Raw genomic sequence first — 22,376 nt, forward strand, 5'->3', positions numbered from 1 at the left:
CATGCCCAGGAGAAGGCCATACTCCTGACAGAATGAGCATTTATGCCCACGGGACATTGTATGCCTTGCAAATCATATGCAAGTGCATTACCATCCACAACCCAGGAGGAGGAGAGAACCCCTGCAGGGTAACAACCTGGAGCCGGATTCACGAAAATGTTCTTAAGAAAAAAAAAAAAAGTTCTTAGGGTAAATTATAAGAAATTCGTAAGATATTTCTAAGTGCAATTCTTGAAAAATTCTTAAGAAGTTCTCAAATATTTTCTTGATGGGCTTCTGCTCATGAGGTTGCCTTGTCTAATAGAACAAATTCAGTACCAACACTGGTAAATCGTAAAAATAAATGTATCTATCTATTAATGACATTAACCGTCATAGGAGAATTTGCTTACTGCTACGAATGCGTGAGCAACAGATTTCTGTGCTTCCACGCCTGTGCCTCTGATTGACCTAGTAACAGCCAATCATCAAGATAAATCAATATGTGGATGCTGCTCAGCTTCAGCGGAGCAAGCAGTGCATTGAATATTTTTTGTGAATGCGCTAGAAGCCCAAAAGGTAGTACGTTGAACTGGAATGCAGTCCCCTTGAAGGAGAATTTCAAGAATGGCCTGTGAAGAGGGGCAATCTGTACATAAAAGTATACATCTTTCAGGTCGATTGATACAAACCAACCCATAGGGCAGACATAAGACAGAATCTGTCTCTGAGTCACTGTCTTGAACAGAGACTTCTTAAGTGTCCGATCCTTTTTGGCAATCAGAAAATAAAGGCTGAAACATGACCATCTGTCTGAGTGCAGGCCGCTGGGCTTGCTTTCTCACCAGCGCTTTGCACTTTGGTTCAACTTTTGTTGTTTTTAAATGTGCTTTATAAATAAAGTTGACTTTACTTTTCTCAACTCAATGGGAAGAAACAAGGATAGAGATGGTAACACTCTGTTTGGCTGGACATTGTCCAGAAGTAGAGTGAGAGAGCAAACCATCTGCGTTGGAGAACTACCCTGTCTCGGCAGGATGTGTCTATAAGCCAGTGATTGCTTCTTACCAGAGAACCTCTCAGTGAAAGCATCAATTGCATCACCAAAGAGGCCCTTCTGACACCGGGGCATCAAGAAGGATGGCTTTGTCCCTGATGCTCAGATCTGATAAGTTTAGCCAGATGTGGCATTCAGCGGACACCAGGCTACCCATAGATCTGGTAATGGCCTGGGCAGTGGTCTTGGTTGCTCGGAGCACCAAATCTGTAGTGTGAAGCAGCTCATATAGGGATTCAGGGACTGAACCACTCTTATCCAAGTCCTTTAGCAGATCTGCATGGTTGGCCTGCAAAACCTCCATGAAACCAGCCTGACCTGCTTGAAGTGTAGGCCTTACACAACAGTGTGGATGTGGATGCAATGGCTTAGATTTCCATGCCAGTTTGGAAGAGGAGGGGCATAAATGTGCTGCTACTGCCTCTTCAACTGTAGGAAGCTGTGAAAATCTTCTACAGTTAGCTCGGCCTGGTACAAGAATGTGAAGGCCGCTGTACTTGAGACACACTTTCTCGTTGAGTACGGCACATGCCATGTCTTGACCAGTTGGTCATGCAGCTCGGGGAAGAACAGTCCTGGGTGGTGCAATACACGATTTTGCTGGCTCGGTAAAGATTTTTCATCCAGTCGAGATATACAATATAACTCGTTCTCACCGACCGGGTGCAGATCCTGAAAGAGGAAAATGTTGATGGTGTAGTGCTGGACTTCGGCTTATATGCCCATGATGAAGTCAGCGTAGGCTGAACGCCAACCGTCACCAGCCAATCAAATTGGTGCGATTGTATAGGATTTCAAAGTCAACGACACCAGGGGGGTGCTCCCGTAGCATCAGCTTCTGACACAGCGTCAAAGTTACATTCTTGAACGTTAACTATTATTAATTGTATCAAAACCATGGTTGCTGCCAAAAAACAAAAACATGGTTACAGTCATGATTACTACAATATTACTATATAGTATGGTTAATTTTCATAAGGGTTGAAAAAATAGGGTGAAAACATTAAAGTGAATGTACAATAAATCTATTAAATTAATATTTTATGTAACTGAATCAGATTATAGTGAAAAAAACAGTAGCTGGGTCATTCTGCAAAAAAAATTAATTTCTGACTGAAAAATATTACAATTTTCAATTCAGTTCAGTTTTCGCCTTTAAAAGCTTAGGGTAAACATTTTTAACATTATTTTTTTATTTGTAAAGGACAACATGACTGTTGTTCTTTATTTTATTATTTAATCTTGTTTCACAAATCAAGCAAGGTTTGTAACATCAGTGATGAAAATATCCTGGTTACTTTCGTAACCTCCGTTCCCTGATGGAGGGAACGAGATGTTGTGTCGATGTAGTGACACTAGAAGTCGCCCTTGGGAGCCCCAAACACCTCTGATCTTTGAGAAAAGGCCAGTGGGAATTGGCGAGTGGAATTTGCATGCCACTCCCCCGGACATACAGGTAAAAAAGGAGCTGTTAGCAACCACCCATTCAGGTTTTGTGCTGAGGAGCCGAGACAGGGTCTCGGCCATTTCAGCGGGTAGTTCTGAGATGTGGCAGGAGGAACACAATGTCTCGTTCCCTCCATCAGGTAACGGGGGTTATGAAAGTAACCAGGATGTTCCCTATCCCTCACTCACTCGACGTTGTGTCGATGTAGTGACACTAGGGGTCCCTATACGAAACGCCACAACTAGCTGAACTGTGTTATGTGGACTGGCGGTACGAGATGGGCAAACCATTGCGTGCCTCATAGCCAGCGCACCTGGCTGTCACGTAACCTCCCCCAATGCTCTTACGAGCGTTGTACGGTCCCCTGCACCTCGGGGACAAGTCGGCTGCCCAAAATGGGGACAGGCCACCCCAGCTGTGGCCTCTTCTCTTCTTTTTTCTCCCCAAAAAAGAATGGAAATCGTTCACCTTGGGGTCATAAATGTCCGCGTCGGGGGGTGTCATCCATTCCCAAGGGAAGACTCCGCGGAGACCATATCTTGCCCGAAGGGGAGGCAATTGTGTGGAAATACGTCACATGGTCTTGTCGGCAGTGTCGCATGTGGAGAAGTCCCCGTGGTAGGTCCTACCCAGAAGGGACAGAGCTCTACAAACACGGCAACCAGTGGCAGAGGGAAACTCTGCCCAAGGAAGACGTGGGTTTACCAACAGGGAAACCGTCTCGTGGAAGATACATCACACGGGGTTACAAACAGGCAACCAGCGCATGTGGAGCACCTACCCCAGTACAGGGCCTAATAGCACACGTACTGGGCCAGCATCGAGTTTCTCCTCGAACTTGCCTGCCACAGGGCTAAGGAGGAAGGACATCCAGGGTCCACGACCTCGTGAACATGGCTGGGTGGTAACAAGCGCACATCTCCCCCTCCAGGAGGGGAAAGGCACTATATGCAAGTGGTACACCCGGCCAGTTGTCCCGCCAACTTACCTGTTCGTACCTGACAACACACGGGATGAACCGTCTCAACCCGGAGATTGAGGAACCTCGCAAAGGTATTGGGTGTTGCCCAGCCCGCTGCTCTACCGATGTCTGCCAAAGAGGCACCATTGGTCGGGGCCCAGGAGGCCGCCCAAAGGAGGAGTATGCCCAAAGCCCCAAGGGGGGCGGCATGTCCTGCTTTCTTTGCGTCGGGAAGAACACTACTTAGCGAACAGACGCCACTACAATGCATACAGGTGCCTCGTAGAGGGAGCCCTAGCCTGAGTGATCATGTCTACCACCACAGGTGGTAGGCCACTTAGGTCTTCTGCGTCCCATCCAAGGGCCAGACATGAACATTCCAGAGGTCTGGTCCAGAGCGTCTGCCACGCTGTTGAGGTCACGCGGGATGTGAGTGGCTCGCAACGACTTGAGTTGCTGCTGAATCCAGAGGTGGAGGGCGAGTTGCGACATGCGACGTTAGCACAAGCCGCCTTGGCGGCTACTGTACACTACCATCGCCATGTTGTACGTCCGAACCAACATGTGCTTGCCCTGGATCAACGGCCGAAGCCTCTGCAGGGTGAGCAACACTTCCAGAAACTCGAGGCAGTTGACATGCCAACGCAGGCTGCGTACCCATTGCGCATGGCAACACAACCACGCTCGGAGGCATCTGTCGTAACCACGACGTGCCTGGGGTACTTGCACTAAGGGGACTCCTACCCGCAGGAATGCAAGGCCCGTCCAAGGGCTGAACAGGTTGCGGCAGATCGGCGTGATGACGACATGATGTGTGCCGTGGCGCCATGCCCATCTCGCGACTCGAGTCTGATGCCAGTGCTGAAACGGTCTCATATGCATCGACCAGAGTGGTGTGACCGCTGTTGAGGATGCCATATGCCCCAGGAGCCTCTGAAAATGCTTCAGTGGGACCGCCATGCTCCGACTGAACAACTTCAGGTAGTTCAGCACTGACAGCGTGCACTCGCTCGTGAGTCTAACTCCAACCCGAGAAAATAGATGCTCTGTACCGGGGTGAGCTGCTCTTTCCCCAGTTGACCCAAAGCCCCAATCTGCTGAGGTGCCTGAGCACCAGGTCCCTGTGCGCTCACAACAAGTGTTAGAGCCTGGCTAGAGCCAGCCAGTCAATGAGACAGTTGAGGATGTGGATGCCCACTTCCCTTAGTGGGGCAAGGGCTTCCTCTGCGAATTCCGTGAAGACGAGAGGTGACAGGGACCAACCGAAGGGGAGGACCTTGTACTGGTGCACCCGGCCCTAGAAGTCGAGCCAAAGAAAGGGCCTGTGCCGAGGAGAAACCGAGACGTTGAAGTATGCGTCCTTCAGGTCTACTGCCACAAACCAATCCTGATGCCGGACGCTCGCGAAAATGCGTTTCCACATTAGCATCTTGAATGGGAGTCTGTGCAAGGCCCGGTTCAGAACTTGCAGGTATGGGATTGGCCGCAACCCACCACCTTTCCTTGGTACGATGAAGTAGGGGCTGTAGAACCCCTTCTTCATCTCGGCTGGAGGGTCAGGCTCTACCGCATCCTTCTGCAGAAGGGACATGATCTCCACAGGCAGGGCAGTGGCGTTCTCGCCCTGCATTTGAGGTAAAACGGATGCCGCTGAACCCGGGCAGGTGCCTGGCGAATTGAATCGCATAGCCAAGTCAGACGGTCTCTGTCAGCCATCACGACAGGTTGGGGAGCGCAAGCCACGCCTCCAAGCTCCGGGCGAATGGGACCAAGGAGACAATCACGTCAGACGTACCGGCGGGTGGGGCCTCACGGCGGGGTGGAGCCAGAGGTGCCACGTTGAGGGGGCTCGGACCCTGAACTTGTGGCCGTGCTGAGTCTGAGGACATCGAAGCACTTACCTGGCTCTGGATCCCCACCATAGGACAGGTCAGTGACGGGGGAGGAGGGAACCGTCCTCGTAATCTGTCACAACCGCCCCACCTCCGCAGCGTCATTCCTGCCATAACTGTGCAGTGTCCAGCGATCGCAATAACGATGGCCGTAAACACTGGATCAGTCCCGGGTCAGAACTACCCTTGTACAGTTCTCTTAGCGCCTTGGCGTAGTTTACCCGCAGGAGAGCCATGGTGTGCAGGGCAGAGGCGGCCTGTCCAGCGGCACCATAGGCGTTAGTCGCCAGAGACGATGTAAACCTACAGGTGCTGGACGGGAGTCTCGAGTGTTTCTGCCAGGTGGCGGCGTTTTGCCGGCACAGGTGCACCGCAACTGCCTTATCCACCTGGGGAATCGCCGAGTAGCCCCTGGCAGCCCCACCGTCAAGGGTAGTGAGGGAGCTCAGAGACCGGGTCCGGGCAGTGAAAGGTGCCTGCCATGACCTCGTAAGCTCCTCATGCACCTCCGGGAAGAAAGGGACCGGGGCGCGGCCATGAGCGGCACTCCAAGCCCAGAATCAATCGTTAAGCCACGTTAAGCCAGCAGCTCCGATGCTGCGATAGAGAGCTCATCCACTTTGCGAGCGCCGAATGAGATCGCGAACTCGCCCTGAGACGATCCAGCAGTCTCATCCCAGAACTCGACCAGGGCAAATGAGCGTACTGAGGAATGGGAGGTCCGTGGGGGGTTACCTGGCGGAGCGGCTCCCATTGGGGTCCCCAAATCGCCCCCAGTGCTAACCGACACGGCCTCAAACCCATAGGTAGAAGGACCGAGGCGGGGAGCCGCTGGGGTGGCTTTCCCTCTAACAAAGGAAAGCCGCAACCGCAACGTTGCCATGGTCATGTTCTCGCAGTGAGAACATGACCCGTGTACAAACGCTGTCTCTGCGTGGGCAGTGACCAAGCACGTAAGACAGCGATCGTGGCCATCGGAATCGGAGAGGTAACGACCGCAACCAGGAATTAAACACAGACGGAAAGGCATCTTTAAAAAGACGCTCTCCGTCAGTGCCACTCTTTAGTAGGGAAAATATACTCTTTTATTGCAAGAATATATACTCTTTTAGACTGACGAAGCGCCCAGGGGCTTTCTCTGCACTTCACTGGTGTGCGAGGGGGAGAAGCTGCTGTAATGCGCCGTAAACTCCAACAGTTTTTTAGAGGTGAATGGAACAGCAGAGGATTCAGCTCACTGAACACAACCGCTCAGCTCCGAAGAAAAAAATCTGAATGAGTGGTAGCGAGCCAGCTCCTTTTATACCCGTATGTCCGGGAGAGTGGCATGCAAATTCCACTCGCTAATTCCCATTGGCCTTTTCTCAAAGATCAGAGGTCTTTGGGGCTCCCAAGGGCGACCCCTAGTGTCACTACATCGACACAATGTCGAGTGAGTGACAGATAGGGAACAACAGTGACAAATTCTCTTAAAAGACTATTTAAAAAAAAAAAAAGAAAAAAGTTAGAGTCAAAAGCATCACAAAACATATACCACTGATCAGGCTGAAGTCAATAAATCATACAATTATTTACACACACACACACATATATATATATATATATATATATATATATATATATATATATATATATATATATAAAATTTCTTTTTTTCAGTAAAAATCTTTCATGTGAACCTTAAACAGTGTAACACCAATGACATATTTAAATGAACCATGTGAAAATATTAGTTACATTTTAAATTAATAACTTTTTCAACATTGTGGGAAAATTACTGTATGCACATTTGAGCAGCCTCTTCTTCCACTAAACTTTGACCTTGTAATGTTCTTTTCCACAAGTTTTTGTAATTTCAAAATACAAGTTTTTAACATTGAAAACACCAATGACATGAAATCAAGGGACATTATTTTTATCATTATTTATTTTTATCAGTTATTTTGATAATGACCCAATTAAATGTTAAAAGAAGGCAAAGTACCTTGAAGTCCCTTTATTTACCTCAAAAAAAAGAAGGCGAAGTCCCTTAAAGTCCCTTTATATATTCTTAGGTCAATGACCAAAGGTCATTTAAGTAATTTGTTGGTTCTGACCCTGATCATAGCATCTGCATCAAAAGAATTTATAAAATGTTGTGGAAAAAAAAGAGCTAAACTGAATTATATGAGAGCAAACATAATTAAGTTCAAATACATCTTTACAGCTCTTTTGGTCAGTGTCAAGGTTAAGAGTACATGGCTGAATTGTCATAAGGTCGCCAGGGCATGTGTGAATACACATAGAATTTTGTTTATTCATCCATATTTATCAAAGGGGAATTAAATATTCTTACTTGTGTAATCCTTAAAGTACATCGACATGAAAACAAAATCAATAATGTGGATATATCAAGACATGGAGGGTGAGGATGAGGATGAAGATGAAGACATCATTGTTGAGGTCTGAATAGCCCCTGTGCTGATGTAAATGAAGAAGGAAGCCTGTTTGAAATGTAGCACAAGCTTTTGCATATGCATCAAATCAGATCAAAGGCTTGCCAGGGGTCATGCATTTACATAGAGATATCAGTGATGCTATGGGAACCCAGCAACCCTGAGCTCAGTCCGCTCTGACCAGGTCCTTCAACACAATTAGAAAAGAAGTCAAGGAAGTTTATTTGGCCACTCGCTCCATCTGAGAACAGGCTTAGTGGGGAAATTAAGTTCTACAGGGTTTGGTTAGGTACTACCAGAAAAGAGAGTGAAAACCATCATCTATGTTTTGGTAAGGAATGACTGCTTCTGAGAGTGTTTCATTTGTTGTGGCTGAACTGTCATTGAAGAATAAAATTTAGTTTTCTGACTGCATGTCATGGTTCAAACATTTCAATCAAAATCTTTTACAGAAATGTTATTTTTTTGTGCATTTTTATTTTGTGTGAAATAATTACAATATGTCAGAAAATGCAGTGGTCTCACAATCTCATTTCATTTTTTCTCGTAGGAAGTTTGCAAAAGCTCAGGCCTTCTCTGATGTCCAGTCAAAGGGTAAGAACTTATTAAAACATGTTAAAGCAATACAAATGCATCATTTTACAGGTTGATACAACAATGTATGTATCAAATGCATAGCAAAGAATCATATTCAGATTCTACTTATATACTACCTAAATTTTATATGTAAAAATGCACTTCTTCTTAATGTTAGACAACTGATTGTTGTTGTTATTAAGATAACATGGATCAGAGGCAACAGCTGAAATCTCACTAGGCAGCAATGAGGCACATTTAAATGTTTCTCCACTAGGACTATCAGTGTGCATTGCTTATAGTTTGTGCATTTTTTATTGCTTTAAAGTAATAGTTGCATCTTGTAAATAAATAAATAAAAACTGAATAAAAAGCAAAAATGTAAGGTATCCCAAAGGCTCAGTAAGGATTTATTTGGTTTTGGATCATGCTAATGTGCAAATTCATCACGGCCCTCTTACTGCAGGAAAATATTAATGATGAACGTATATATTTTCTATTTCAGCATTTTGGGGAGAATCAGATGACAGCAATTCTGAGATTGAAATGGCCTTGCATACTCTGTCCCGCAACACCAGTAGCAATGACTTTGACAATTTTTATGATTAATGTTTCTCTATTTAGAGTTCACACTGTCAAGTTTTTTTTTTTCAATGAGTAATTAATATGTTTCAGAGAGATGCCTTTATATGATTCAAAAGCAAACAAAAATCTTCACAGAGGAATGAGTGCGACATTCCATGAAAACAAATAAGAGCGATCCTCTTTATTGTGGCCAAAGACTGTGAAGGGTTTTCAAAACATGTCGGTGTTAACCCTGCTTGAATCTCTTTAGCTGAACAACACTTGGACCTGGTTGAAATAGATTAAACTTTGTTTCTAAAGTGATTCCTTTGCACTGTGTTGAATATTACACAGTTTAGATGCTGCAGGTATCTGGCGGTGAGTTTGAGTGGAATGCTCTGAGTCAACTCCTATGAAAAGCCATTGCACAATGGCCACTCTGCATGCTGCTAAAACACCTTTGAACTTGCTCAAGTATATGTGGTCCATTTAGGAGGACAAAATGCGTTGTGTTCATCTCAATATAGAAACAAATGCTCTCTGCTTTTGCGGTAGCATAAAAAGCGTTTTCGTCAGCTGAATGCCACAGTGTCTCCCAGTCTTTTTTACACCAACGAAATGTACTGTGCAAAGTCCACCTCTAAATTCACCTGTTATAAATATAAGCACTTGTTCAGTTGAAATACTTACAAAGAAATATTTATCATTAATCTTAGTTTCTCATTACCGCAATGAGTATAAAAATTTGCGATAATGATAAAGTACATTTCGGTAATGTGGTGACCTTACACAATAACATGAATAATCGGGGCACACATTAGTATTGCTTCATCTTACAGAGGTTCCAGTTTTTAACAAATTTAGTATCAGTTGCGGTGTCATATAGACACAACTACAAAATTGTTTGGGGGGGTGGGGGGGGAATGAGGTGACTAGTATCCAGGTATCCATGTTGAACTTCTACTTTTGCTGACGCATCATGGCAGAATAAGTCTGTATTTCACAAAAAATTCTTTTTTTTTTTTTTTTTTTTTTTTTTGAAAATTTAGATAAAAAGTCTTGTGACACAGAGAAATGGAATGATGGACACCAGGTTTTTTCATTCTATCATCCAGTCAAATAAATTATTTGTTTTTATTTACTATTGGGTACAACATGTCTGGCCATTGGGTACAAATATATCATTTACTTTTCTTTTTTTTTTTTTCTTTTTTTTTTATGCATTAAATAGTCCTAATTTTGAATCTGGATGCATTGCATGAATGAGTAATTATCCCAAAAAAACAAAAAAAAAATCTTGAAATTTTTTTTTTGTAATCTTGATGCGCAACATGGAGCACATGTACATTTATATTGTTCAAATTTCAGAATGTAATTTCATTATTTTTATATAGAAATCCTCACTGCCATGGTTCCAGCTTAGTTTCATGAGAATTACCCTCCTATATATTCTGTATCAAACAGATACAGACATCTGTGTTATAAACAAGTACAAAATGTGTAATTTGCTCATTTCAATTCATTTTACATTTTTCTTTTAATATGCCCATCTACTCATTATTTTTAGACTCAAAATGATAGTTTAAAATTATGTATTATTGCGATAGGCATTGAAAAGAGCACTGATCAAACATAGCAATATCATTACAGTAATAGCGGTTATTTTTCCAAAACAGCCAATCAGTGATAACAACTGCAACCCTTTTTCTAATGGACCTGAAAATAACATTACAAACTGAAATTGCCGCACACTGATTTTCAGAACTGTTTTCCCAGCCATCAATAATCTACATCACCTGTGACTTGAACACAGCAGGGGGCTGTCATTTTGTCTGTGACACCAAGTTAATTTGGTTACATTGTTGCATTGGTATATTTAACATGCACAAAGGCATGTTATTCTGTAATGATACAAAAGCTCTATCAGTGAGATTCCATTAGTTCGCTTTTAGGTAAGTTTATGAGGCTGAAACTGCTAAAGTAGGACTCCACACTCATTAGCCATAATGGCTCCAGCCAGCCTTGACCCACAGGTGCACGCGCCAAAACGTGGCTGCATAATTTGGAGATTGCTAAAAAGCTCCCCTCATATAATGTCTGTGTTAAGGATCATGTCAACAGATACTTGTGTGGTGGACAAAGCTCTGTAAGAGAGTAACATTGTGCTAGTCTGTAACAACACAAACCCTATTTAAAGGAACTATCTTCAGAGCTGTACAGTCCAAGGAAGTCATTTCCACAGACGTTGTGTTCTTATGCACAGACAGAAAATTGAAATGCAAAAGAAGGCCTTGTGAATGATGTCACATCAAATGAAATACTGTGAAACTTTACAAATAATACACAAAATATTTTGAAAGAGGCAGGGCTAAGATTGTTTTCAAAAATGTGTTGATATAAAAAACAATGTACCTTCATAAGTGCACTGTGCAACTTAATATATATTTCAAATATACATGTTCATCTCACGGCAGGGAAGGTCATTATAGCATTCAGATTCAGATCTAACTGAATCTAATCATGCCTAATTTTAAGGCTCAGTTAGGATGTCCGTTTCTGAATCTTCATTCATTTGATAAATAACAGTCAAATGTGTTTAATTATTTTCTTAATTTATTATGAAATCCCATCTTATTATCTCCATAGATGTCAGTGTTATGCATGGTATGTGCACGGTATAAAAAATGTGCTCTGCGTGTGTAGTTTCACCATGTTTCAAAGCAACTCCTATAGTGTTCATACCCCATGAAATATTTCTTTGTTTAGCAAAATGACTGCGTTAAATACCTACTTATGATTACTTCAGCCTATTTGTAAATCACGAAATAGACTTGTACTGTTGCATTTTTTAAGTATATATTTGTGACTGCTTCCTCTTTCAAAATTTTTTTTTTTTTTTACAGTATCCTTATTGTAGCTGTAAATGTTCACAAGATTATTTTTATTATTATTTATTTATTTGGTCAATGTCTTGCTTATCATGCTGCATAGATTTTATGATCATTCTTTAGTCCTCTGGACTAAATTGTCAATGTGTTAAACAGGAGACTTTGTTGGATATGGTTTTGTTTTAAAGGTGCTATATGTAAGATTGACAACAAGCTGGGTACTGCAATGGGTACTGCAGTCCAAATTCAAAATATTGGAGAGTTGCCGGCCCTCCCCAGAATGTTGACACGCAAATTAGCCAACTAGGCATCCGTTTTAAAGGATTTCTGGGCTTTAAGCTGTCTCCACCTTCCAAAGTCATCTCCAATATTATCCTTGTTTTACTACGCCTCTGGTCATGGTGGTTTTTAGACGGATGGCGAGGCTTTTTAGGTCGGGTGGAATCTGTTATCTCTGATCCAGTTTGTTTGTTGGCTTATGGCTGCAGCACGCAGTGTTGTTTGCCTGCAAACTTGTTCATATCTGGCAACCCGGCAGTGTCGTGAGTGGGCAGTGGGCGGGATCACACAGACCAAAACATAAACAGAAATTTTGGCCTGGAATGGAAACTTCAAAGTAAAATATACTGGCTGAAGCATTGTTATCGGAGAAGCCAGTATTTCAACTTAGCATGTTTCCTAATTCTCTAATGACATATTATGGTCATTTTATGATTTAGTACAGTAAAACTATTACGTATAGCACCTTTAAATGTCTAAATTGTTATTGACACAGGGGCACCTAAGCTAAACTTTTATTCTGCCAATGAACAATATGCAGCAAAGGCCAGACATGTCTGTCTTTGTTTCTGGAAAAATCTCTTACAATAAAAGAAAGGAAGACCCAGATGAAAGCAAGTAGGGAAGTTAAACACTCTTGTTAACAATGATATGCTAGCATTGTGCTATTTGCATATTGCATGTTTGTGTAATTTATTCATGCTTATTCGACAAGTTGAAGTTTCAAGTGTGTCCCTTCCACTCTCCCCCTATCCACTTTTATTTTTATCAGGGAATAATGATTTAAAACAAGGTCATTTGATCTTCTGTTTCAATAGACCTTAATGAAATATTCATTTACTCGGCTGTGGTTTCTCTAACAGTGTTTCTGAGGATGTTCAGCAAAAGACACAAAGGCCGAGCTTTTCATCATTCAAGCCACATTTCACATTTTGATTCAGATGGATATAGATAATTAAAACATTTTACTTGGAAACATATAGTTCACCTAAATCACTTTGCATTTTACATCAGTCTATGTGTAAATTCTTATATGTAGAAAATATTGATCAGCCTGTCTGTGAGCTCCGAACTTGTAGTTCTGCATTTCTGAATGTACACATACTGCATACATGTGTACTTTGAATGGTCTTGTGTTTATGCAGTTTATTTATTTGAAATCTTTATTCATTTTGACTTCAGAGTATGCATTTTATTAATATGTGTGTTTCCTTGTGCCTGATCTCATGACAATTGTGACTGGTGACAATTTTGAATAATATTACATGGATCTATATGTATCGCAGCAGTACAGAGGTGAAATGACCACAGAGTGCTGCTAAAAGCAAGATACATTTTCTCCCAAAAAGATTGTTTTTAAAAAAATAGTTTACCAAGAAATGAAAATTCTCTCATCATTTACTTACCCTCATGCCATCCCAGATGTGGTTGACTTTCTTTCTTCTGTTCAACACAAGCAAAGATTTTTAGAAGAATATATCAGCTCTGTAGGTCCATACAATGCAAGTCAACAGAGTCCAAAACTTTGAAGCTCAAAAAAAGCACATAAAGGCAGCATAAAAGTAATCCATGTGACTCCAGTGGTTAAATCCATGTTTTCGGCAGCAATATGATAGGTGTGGGTGAGAAACAAATCAATATTTAAATCTATAAATTTTGTATAATTTCTCCTCCCTGCCCAGTAGGTGGCGATATGCACGAAGAATGCGAATCACCAAAAACAAAACTCTTAGGAGAGAAGAGCGCTTAGGATGGCTGTTTGAAAGTGGAGATTTATTGTAAAAAAAAAACAAGGCTTTACAGTAGGTGATAGTGGCCACAGTAAATTTTAAGTGCCGGTACATACCTTTCAGTTGGTCTGCCCTATGGATTAAAAAAAAACTACTTGACAAGTTCTTAAAATGACTTTATGAGAGACCACTGAGTTGTCTAGCGAGCCGATAGAAAACAATAAAAGAGTTCTTTACAAACTGTAGCAGTGATGATGTGTTTTTGGTTAATTTGTTCAATGAGAAAGAAAACATTTGCGCTAATTTCACAAACTGTTTAAATTCACCTAGGACAAGTTGACTAAACATGTATAGGCTGAAAAAATGTATCAAGTGTAAAAATAATATTAACTGTTTAATATTGTAATAAATGTATCAAGTGTAAAAATAATATAAACTGTTTAAACAAATTTTAGCAATTGGAACAATAGTGGTAATATGACTTTGCCATGCACATCTGCTATGTACATGTTTAAAATCACTGCATATAATCCACACACACATATTGACTGTTGAAACAAATGTTATCAATTGGAACAATAGTGGTAGTATCTTATTGCAATGTACATCTGCTTGTGTTATTAAAATTTGCTTAAAATCACTGCCAGATTCCCGACACTCTAGTTAAGTATTTTCTTCAGTGTTAGCTGAAGTTACCTTGTTATCTGTTCCACCTGCCCTCCTTGTTACCTTCCTTATTTCTATCCTATTTATTCTCCCTTTGTTGTCTTTTGCGAGTTTGTTGTGGATGTTTTCCCTGTGTGTGTCCTGTTGATCCGGTCCAGTCTTGTCCAGTTCCTCCAGCCCAGCCAGTCCTATCAGCGCCTGCCTTGGACTGTTACTTTTTCCCCCTCGGGGTAGTTTTAATTTGTTTTCATTTTTTTGTATTAATAAAGCCCATTCTACTTTGCTTTTGAGTTCTCGCCCTCTCTCTCTCCAACCCAAACTTGACAGAACGAACTGGCCAAAATGAGGACTCTGCTGAGATGGGCATCTTACTCTTCCCATCTCCCACGCACTGGCTCTTTGTTAAGGAGCAAATGGTCCAGCTCGTCCAGCGCCACTCCCTCCATCAATGGGAGGCAGACATCAGGGACTTTGCCTGCGACTTCCTCGTCGCAGTGGATGAGCTGGACTATAGCGATGACCTTGACCTCAAGGAGACCTTCAACATCTGCCTCAATGAGCCCCTCAGCCCCTGGGAGATAGAAAGGCTGGGGATACTTACTTTTTGGGACTTCGTCTATTACATCTTCTTTTGCGGGGAGTCTGGACCCCCACTTCAAGGAGAGTTCCCCCCACATTGAGTGTCCCAACCCCCACCTTCAAGTCAGTTTTATCCCCAGTCCTCCGATGAACTGAAAAATTAAGGAGGGGCAAGAACGGTCCTGCCTCTTTCCTCACTGCAGCCTTCCCAGAGGTGGCCGAGTGCGTTGCAGCTCCCCGAGAGACGGCCGAGTGCATAGCAGCACCCAGAGAGGCGGCCTCATCCTGCTCCTTTCTGGGAGCTGCCTCCCAAACCTCCAGACCCCACTCTCCACCTCGAGTCTCCTCCCAGGCCACCAGACCTCGCTCCCTATCTGGAGCCTCCTGCCAGGCCACCGGACCCCACCTCCTACCTGGGCTGTACTCCTAGGCCACCAGACCTGGACCCCGCCACCTTCCTCAGTCCTCCTCCCTGGCCACTGAATCCCGCCCCCTACCTGGACCCTCCACTCAGGCTGCCGGCTCCGCCCCCTTTTGGAAGCCTTTCCCCTGTTTTCCCCCTCCCTCCCACCCTTGGCTGGTGAAGCCGGTTCCGCCCTGGTCCCTCCTGCTGGTTCTGCCCTGATCCCTCCTGCAGATTCCGCCCTGGTCTGCCCTGCTGGCTCCACCCTGGTCTGTCCTGCCGGTCCCGTCCTGGATCATCTATTTGCTCTCACCTGTATTTTGTGTGTGTTCTGTCTTGTGTATCTAGTGTCAGGATCCTGCCATTTCGGTTAGTCTTTTTTATAGTTGTGGCTGGACCCTGACACTAGTGTTGTGTGAGTGCACATGGCTTTGTGTTTTCTCATTGCCATGCGCACTCATATCAGTTCAGTCTTTAGTAATACCCTGCCCCCTCGTTTACCTAGTTACCTTGTTATCTGTTCCACCTGCCCTCCTCATTACCCTCCTCATTTCCTTCTCTTTATATTCCCCTTGTGTGTGCTTGTCTGTGTCGGTTCGTTGTTATTTCTCCTGTCTTGTCCTGTCAGTAATGAACTGTATTCTAGATTAAGTTCCAGTGCTTCCTGTCCAGTTTTCTTTTCCTTGGTTTGTTTATCCAGTTTGTTTTTTGTTTGGTTTTGCCCCATCGGGGGTCTTTTGTTTTCCAAGCCAAGTTGGCTGTTGTCTGGGCATCCATTTTTTTTTATTAATAAAAGTCTTATTGTTCCTGAACCTGACAATCACTTTATAATGCACACACATATTGACTGTTAAAATAAATTTTGTCCATTGAAACAATACTGATAACATGTGAATGCCATGTACATCTACTTGTGCTATTTATATTTGTTCAAAACCCTGCATGTTACAAATTAAAAATCTTGACATAACACTCATAGAGGCTGTATAATAACAAAGAAAAAAATCCCAACTAACAAATCGCATTTTTAGTCTGACCCTTTATTAGATACTTTAAAACTGTTAATGAAAGCACAGCTGTTAACGATAGCACCTCAATGACGATTACATAATTGTGTTGAGAATTCACAAGTCACAGCAATAGTATTAATATATTTGGTGAAGAAAACTATGTAAGATCTGTAAAGTTGTTTATTAAAAAGTGATAAAGGCAAAGACGGTGCAATGTATATTATATTGTAAAGAGAACTTACGTAAGATTAAATACAAAGGCAAAAATACAGCAATATGAAATACGTCATGAAGACAACTCACGTATCATTACGTTTTTAAAGGGGATAAAAGGCAGAGATGCAGCAATATAATGTACATATTAAGAGAACCCAAATGAGAAAAGATGTTTTTGATTGTTAGGGCATTTGATGCAAATAAAATGCACATCCTTACTGCAGTATCATGATCAAATGAGTCCACCCGTTAAAATCGACTCCCCATCTGACATCATAGCGATTCCGTTGGCTCATAACATTTTTAAAAGGTACTGTATTCACTGCCTGAGTAGTACATCCTTTTGTGATGTATGTTGATATAACCTTTGTAAATATGTCATTTAATGACTTTTGAATCATATATTACTCATAGTATATAACCAAAGCTACAGATCGTGAAATTAAACATTTCTTGTTCTCTGTGTTTTTCAGTTAGCTTACTAACTGCACTCTATCTGCTACAGAATTACTAAACAATATTACAAAATATATTACAAATTTACACACCTTACAATCTTATATGCACACTAACAATTATGAGAGAACAGCTGTCAATGACATTTCTGTGCAGTCTAAATATATAATAAAATATAAATATAAAAAAATGTGTCCTGAGCAGGTTTGTGTACATTTAAGAACATTTAGCTAAGACCAACTTCCCTAAAACATGTCTTTAATGCATTAATGTTTTAATTATGTTCATTATTTATGTGAAGCCTGTCAATTTATATTCATATGTATAGTGCTTATCATAATATACATTGTTTCAAAGCTGTCACGATAACACAATTGGTTTTTGATCAGGCATTACAAACGGTTACCTCCTGGGGACTCAGCCGTACTCATTTGATCATGACACAGTTTCAAGATTTCTTCCTTGAGTTACTTCAGCATTTAATGTCAGTGTTGAAACAGCTTTCTGTGCTTTATCGCCACGAGTTGCATTGGTTTTGGTAATTGCAGTATCTTCTGACACGTGATCCAAAGCTCATATTTTAGTGGTCAGGGCATTTCATTGCTGGGCAAGGAAAAATGTATTTGACACACTCACTGTCCAAAAAAAAAAAAAAAAATTTTTGCTTTGTCGGCATGCAAATGTTTGCTCCAGGTGTGAATGGCTCCACAGAAATCCAATGTTACTATTCAAAATCTTTAACGTGCCGAGAAATTGTGGCGAAAATTGAAATTTGGTGTGAGAATTTTCTTTTACATATTTCATTTACAGTTGCCTGTGGCTCTATGTTACACCTCATTGTTCTTCCGGCCGTGGCTGTAATGCTAGACTTTGACACAAGGTGAGCTATGTAACATATAAATGAGAACATACAGCATTGCGTGCAGATCCCTTGCAGAAGAACTCTCTGCATCGCTCTAGACCACTGGGCCCTTGCATCTAATGCACAAAGTCTAATTATATTTAACCACATTTAAGTTGGAGCAGCAAGTCCCTCCTTATAGGTTCTGTGTGATCTCTGCCTCTTTTGTTCTGTTTCATGCCCATGGAGTAATTAATATGGTAAGACATCATGTTCGGTGAATTCCTTTGAGATGGGTTTGCGAAAGCTGTTAAAGCCGAGAGGCTGAATTAGTATTCATGCAGATTTTCCCGCTACTAGTCCCAGCTCCCATTGGGACAGGGGGCTAGATTGGGTAGCCAGACAACGTTCATCCTTGATTATGTGAGTGGAATGCCACACGGCTACGCAAGTGGAGCAGGAAAAAGGCTGTTCCTTGGGCAGCAAATCAATTTCTGTGATCTGCTAAATGGAACAACAACAGCATGATACTTTAACTATATAAATAAATAAAGCTCTGCACTGAGAGCATCTTTACACTGATTACTGGCCATTACCAATAGTAAGGACTAATCAGGAAGTTAATTTATGAATGCATTTTTTTAAGCTTTGACAAGCTGGAATTTGCACATTACCCAAAAGTTTTATAGCAACAGGATCACACCTAACTCAAAGGAACATTGATCTCCCCAAGGGCCACTTAAAATAGCACACCGTTATTTAACATAGAACCGCATATTTAACACTAAACAGAACTTGAAACAGAATTATAACCCCAAATTACTTACAAAAGACAATTCATCACATCCCTAAATAGTCCCCAGACCTTGCACAAACCTACCTAATTAATTATTCGAATACAACAGCCATTGGCTAGTCCCCGAGCATAATCAACAACAACAGGTCTACAATTTTTATCTCCTGTCGTAACCTTACATAACACATAATTCATATGCTTTTGAGTTGGTGTATAGGTTTACATATATGCAAATAGCTGTGGTGTAATTTATTTAATTGTTGTAGGCTGGAAGATCTTGTTTTGTATGGTGTTTTTGTGTTCTGAGATGTTTTATTATAAAACTTGGTCTATTTCGATTGTAACTTCTGACTGGGTGGACTTGTATTGTGGTGTGGACATTCTTTTGGTCTATCTCTGTGTCTTATATCATAAAATGTCTGCCTCCCTATGAAAACGCATTTCTTTTACACTTATTTTAAAACAGTATTCAGAGTTATACCAAATGCATCTTTTACCAGGTTAGCAAGCTGCAGACTGTAAATAAAACTGGTTGCTATGTACTGTATATGTATATACAATAAAAATGTCTATATGTTTCACTTCCTTCAAACTGCTCTGAGCTATAATCTTGCAACATCCATCACTAGTGCGCAGGACTGCTGCTGAGGAGCAGGTGTCTGAGGTTTTAAATAAGCATTTCCTATTCATGCTAATGGCTGAACCCTGTTCCCCCGTGAGGAGAGTTGAGCGTGCTCTCTTCTCCAGAGCACAGTGCATGCTAATAAGAACACACTCCACAATCCCCGCTCTGTGTGTCATAGCTAATCTTGTTTTATCACCTTTGTTAACATCTCCATGCACAACAGATTTAATCCAGGCAGAGATTACCGTAATGTGACTTCTGCTTTCCCAGATGGAGTCTGCACCCTTCAGTCTATAAACATTTGTATTCCCTGCGGTAGGATGGACAAAGAAGGATGAAGTGAAACACTATAGATGTAACGACAGGTTATGAACTGTGTCTGAATGCTTGAAGTGCAGAGGTAAAAACGTTATGCAAGCCCTCAAATCTGCACGCAGGAAGCAAGAATTGCCTCTACTGGGAGAATACGAGGGGTGACCCCTTTTGAGCCCTCGATGCTGTTCACGCACAGAACTGCGAAGTGGAGAGTCAACAGTTGTGGAAGCCAAAGAGACACAAGGAAAACTATTTCTCCTTTATCCATGATGATTAATTCTGTTCATCTCAGGAGATTGTCTTTAATCATGGAGCATAAGGTGCCAGTGCTTTGGCCCTGCATTCAGGGAGCAGTGAATTACCTCCTGCCAGATTGCCAGACAGCTGTAATAAGACTCAGCTTTGAGTTAACTGTCCAATGGAAAGTCAAAGCTCACAATCTGGGCTCCTTAACAAGAGGGCAGGGTCACCCTTGTACAAGAGCATGTAATAGAGGGCACACAATATATCCAGAGCAAAGAAAGCAGAAGATCCTCAAAATAAAGTTTTCAAAAATTCATAGCCGTATTGGAGACATCAAGTCCTCACTTGCATCGATACTGTCAATGACACACTGAATGAATCCCATTTTAGATGAACGAGGAACAAATGAAAACATGTTAGTTAGAATTAGACAGGAATGCACAAAATTGAATGATTGTTAACAACTATATTTAATCGTTAATTACCAAAAAAACAAATCCCAAATGCAATGACAGGCTGTTTTAGTTCTGAATAATAGATGGATTTTGAGTTCTCGATAATTGATAGAAAAATGATTTGACTTGCACATTAATGCCACTGTTCATAGCAACTGTAACGTTCTGTAACGATGTTGCTGGCACTGGCAATGACAAAGATGATGACGATGGAATAAAGAACCCAAGTGCAAATTTATTCCAACGTGTAATCCAAAAACCCTAACTACAAACATGAATGAAACATAAACATGAACTTGACTTAGACATAAACTTGGCTTGGCATAAACTAGACTTGACATGAACTTGAACTCACAACCAAAGTTACATCAACAAACAATACGTGACAATGGACCATGGAAAATATGAGGGTTAAATACATGACATGGGAGAACACATGACAAAGATAACCAATAAACACTAAGAACTCTAAACAATTGAAAAATCATGGAAGTTGTTATCTCGGTATAGAAGATCTCTGCAATGTGTCATCTGGGGGGGGGGGGGGGGGTGGCACTGCCACCTAATGCCTTGGTAACAGCCCTGGAGCAGGCATCTAACAAAATTTTTAATTACTTCAAATGTGTAAATCTTCTCCTGTGGCACGACTGGAAGTGCATTGCTTCAGCAGTGTGGGAGACCCTGGTTCTCTTCCCACGTTGAAACCAGGAAGTAATCATGTTCTCAGAACACTGGATTCACACATACTCCGTGAGCGGGGCGTGAGCAATGCGTTGCGTTTGGGCTTTCACATTGGCCGCGTCTCTTTTCTTGGTTCCTATGGTAATGGCAGGCAGTCACTTGAACTTGGTTGTGATTGGTTAATATACCAAAGCCCCTTTCAAGGCAAGTCAGACCACTTCTGGAATGCTCTCAGGCAGGCTGGGCAGCTATTTTCTTTGTAAAAAATAGCATAAAAGTACAGCTCCTATCTACTTGAATGGGGAAAGACTGAAATTTCCAAAATGGTTGGTCATGATTACAATCAAAGAACATATTTCAAATCAGCAGTAAATTCTGACAACATTAGTATCATAAATAGTGCTGCTTTACCTCAGATTATATTTAAAAAACACTTTTTTCAGGCTGGATCATCTAATGCACATGCACGTTCTTGAGTTGATTGACAGGCAATGTCTTTATCTAAAAGGTAATTGGCTCTTTTACCTGTAAGGTCTCTTCTAAACTGTCTCTCTATATATATACAAAACGGGCAAAATTCCAGCAGTTTATTTATTTATTCTTTCCTTTATTTCGTTATTTTGTGTTTGTTTGTATGTAGACCTTTAAATTGTAGTGTATAGTAGGTTCAGCTGTTGAGTTCAGCCTGAGCCGCGTGGTAAAATTAGGTTTTTCGGCGCAGAAACTATCCACTCACTGCCACTTCTGGGACACGTCATCTCGCAACTCACGCTTGCAAGGTGAAGGGTGTAATCTGTTAACATGGGCACCAAAATGAAAACAAGCTGCTCACACCTCTCTCAAGCCCCGCTCACGGACAATATGTGAAACCAACCTAATAAGTGAATTCCGAGATTCAGAGGTTCCATTTTCCTTCTAAGATTACATTTTTACTCCATTGCAAATCAGGTTTAGGGTTGAGGTTTGGGTTTGTGGGTACAGATAATAAAATCTGCATTCCTCTTCACTGTTTTACATCCTTTACAGCTTAAAACAATTCTTTTTGGATGCCCCTCTGTGGGTATTTCAGCCGGAAACTGAAGCTCACATGCAGGGGTGTCAGACTGGGAGTAATGATGGACCTGAGTTACAGGTACCCTCACTGGAGGGGGGCCCAATGAAAGGCAATATTGATATTATCATGAAACAGTTATATGTAGTAATAACATGCTAGGAATAAAATGTTGCAAGACTCTGTTTTCCATCCATAAAAATGGGGAGTTTCCCAATTTGCCTTGTCTGC

General features: G+C 41.8%; 1 long non-coding RNA gene across 1 annotated transcript; it reads left to right on the top strand.

Annotated features, from left to right (window-relative positions):
* Positions 1 to 8,276: 8,276 nt before the first annotated feature.
* Positions 8,277 to 9,235, top strand: LOC127454927 (uncharacterized). Its single transcript, XR_007899613.1, has 2 exons — positions 8,277 to 8,365; positions 8,853 to 9,235. It is a non-coding gene; the product is annotated as an uncharacterized LOC127454927 (long non-coding RNA).
* Positions 9,236 to 22,376: the final 13,141 nt, after the last annotated feature.

This window comes from Myxocyprinus asiaticus, chromosome 17, assembly GCF_019703515.2.
Source record: "Myxocyprinus asiaticus isolate MX2 ecotype Aquarium Trade chromosome 17, UBuf_Myxa_2, whole genome shotgun sequence".
Taxonomy (NCBI): domain Eukaryota; kingdom Metazoa; phylum Chordata; class Actinopteri; order Cypriniformes; family Catostomidae; genus Myxocyprinus; species Myxocyprinus asiaticus.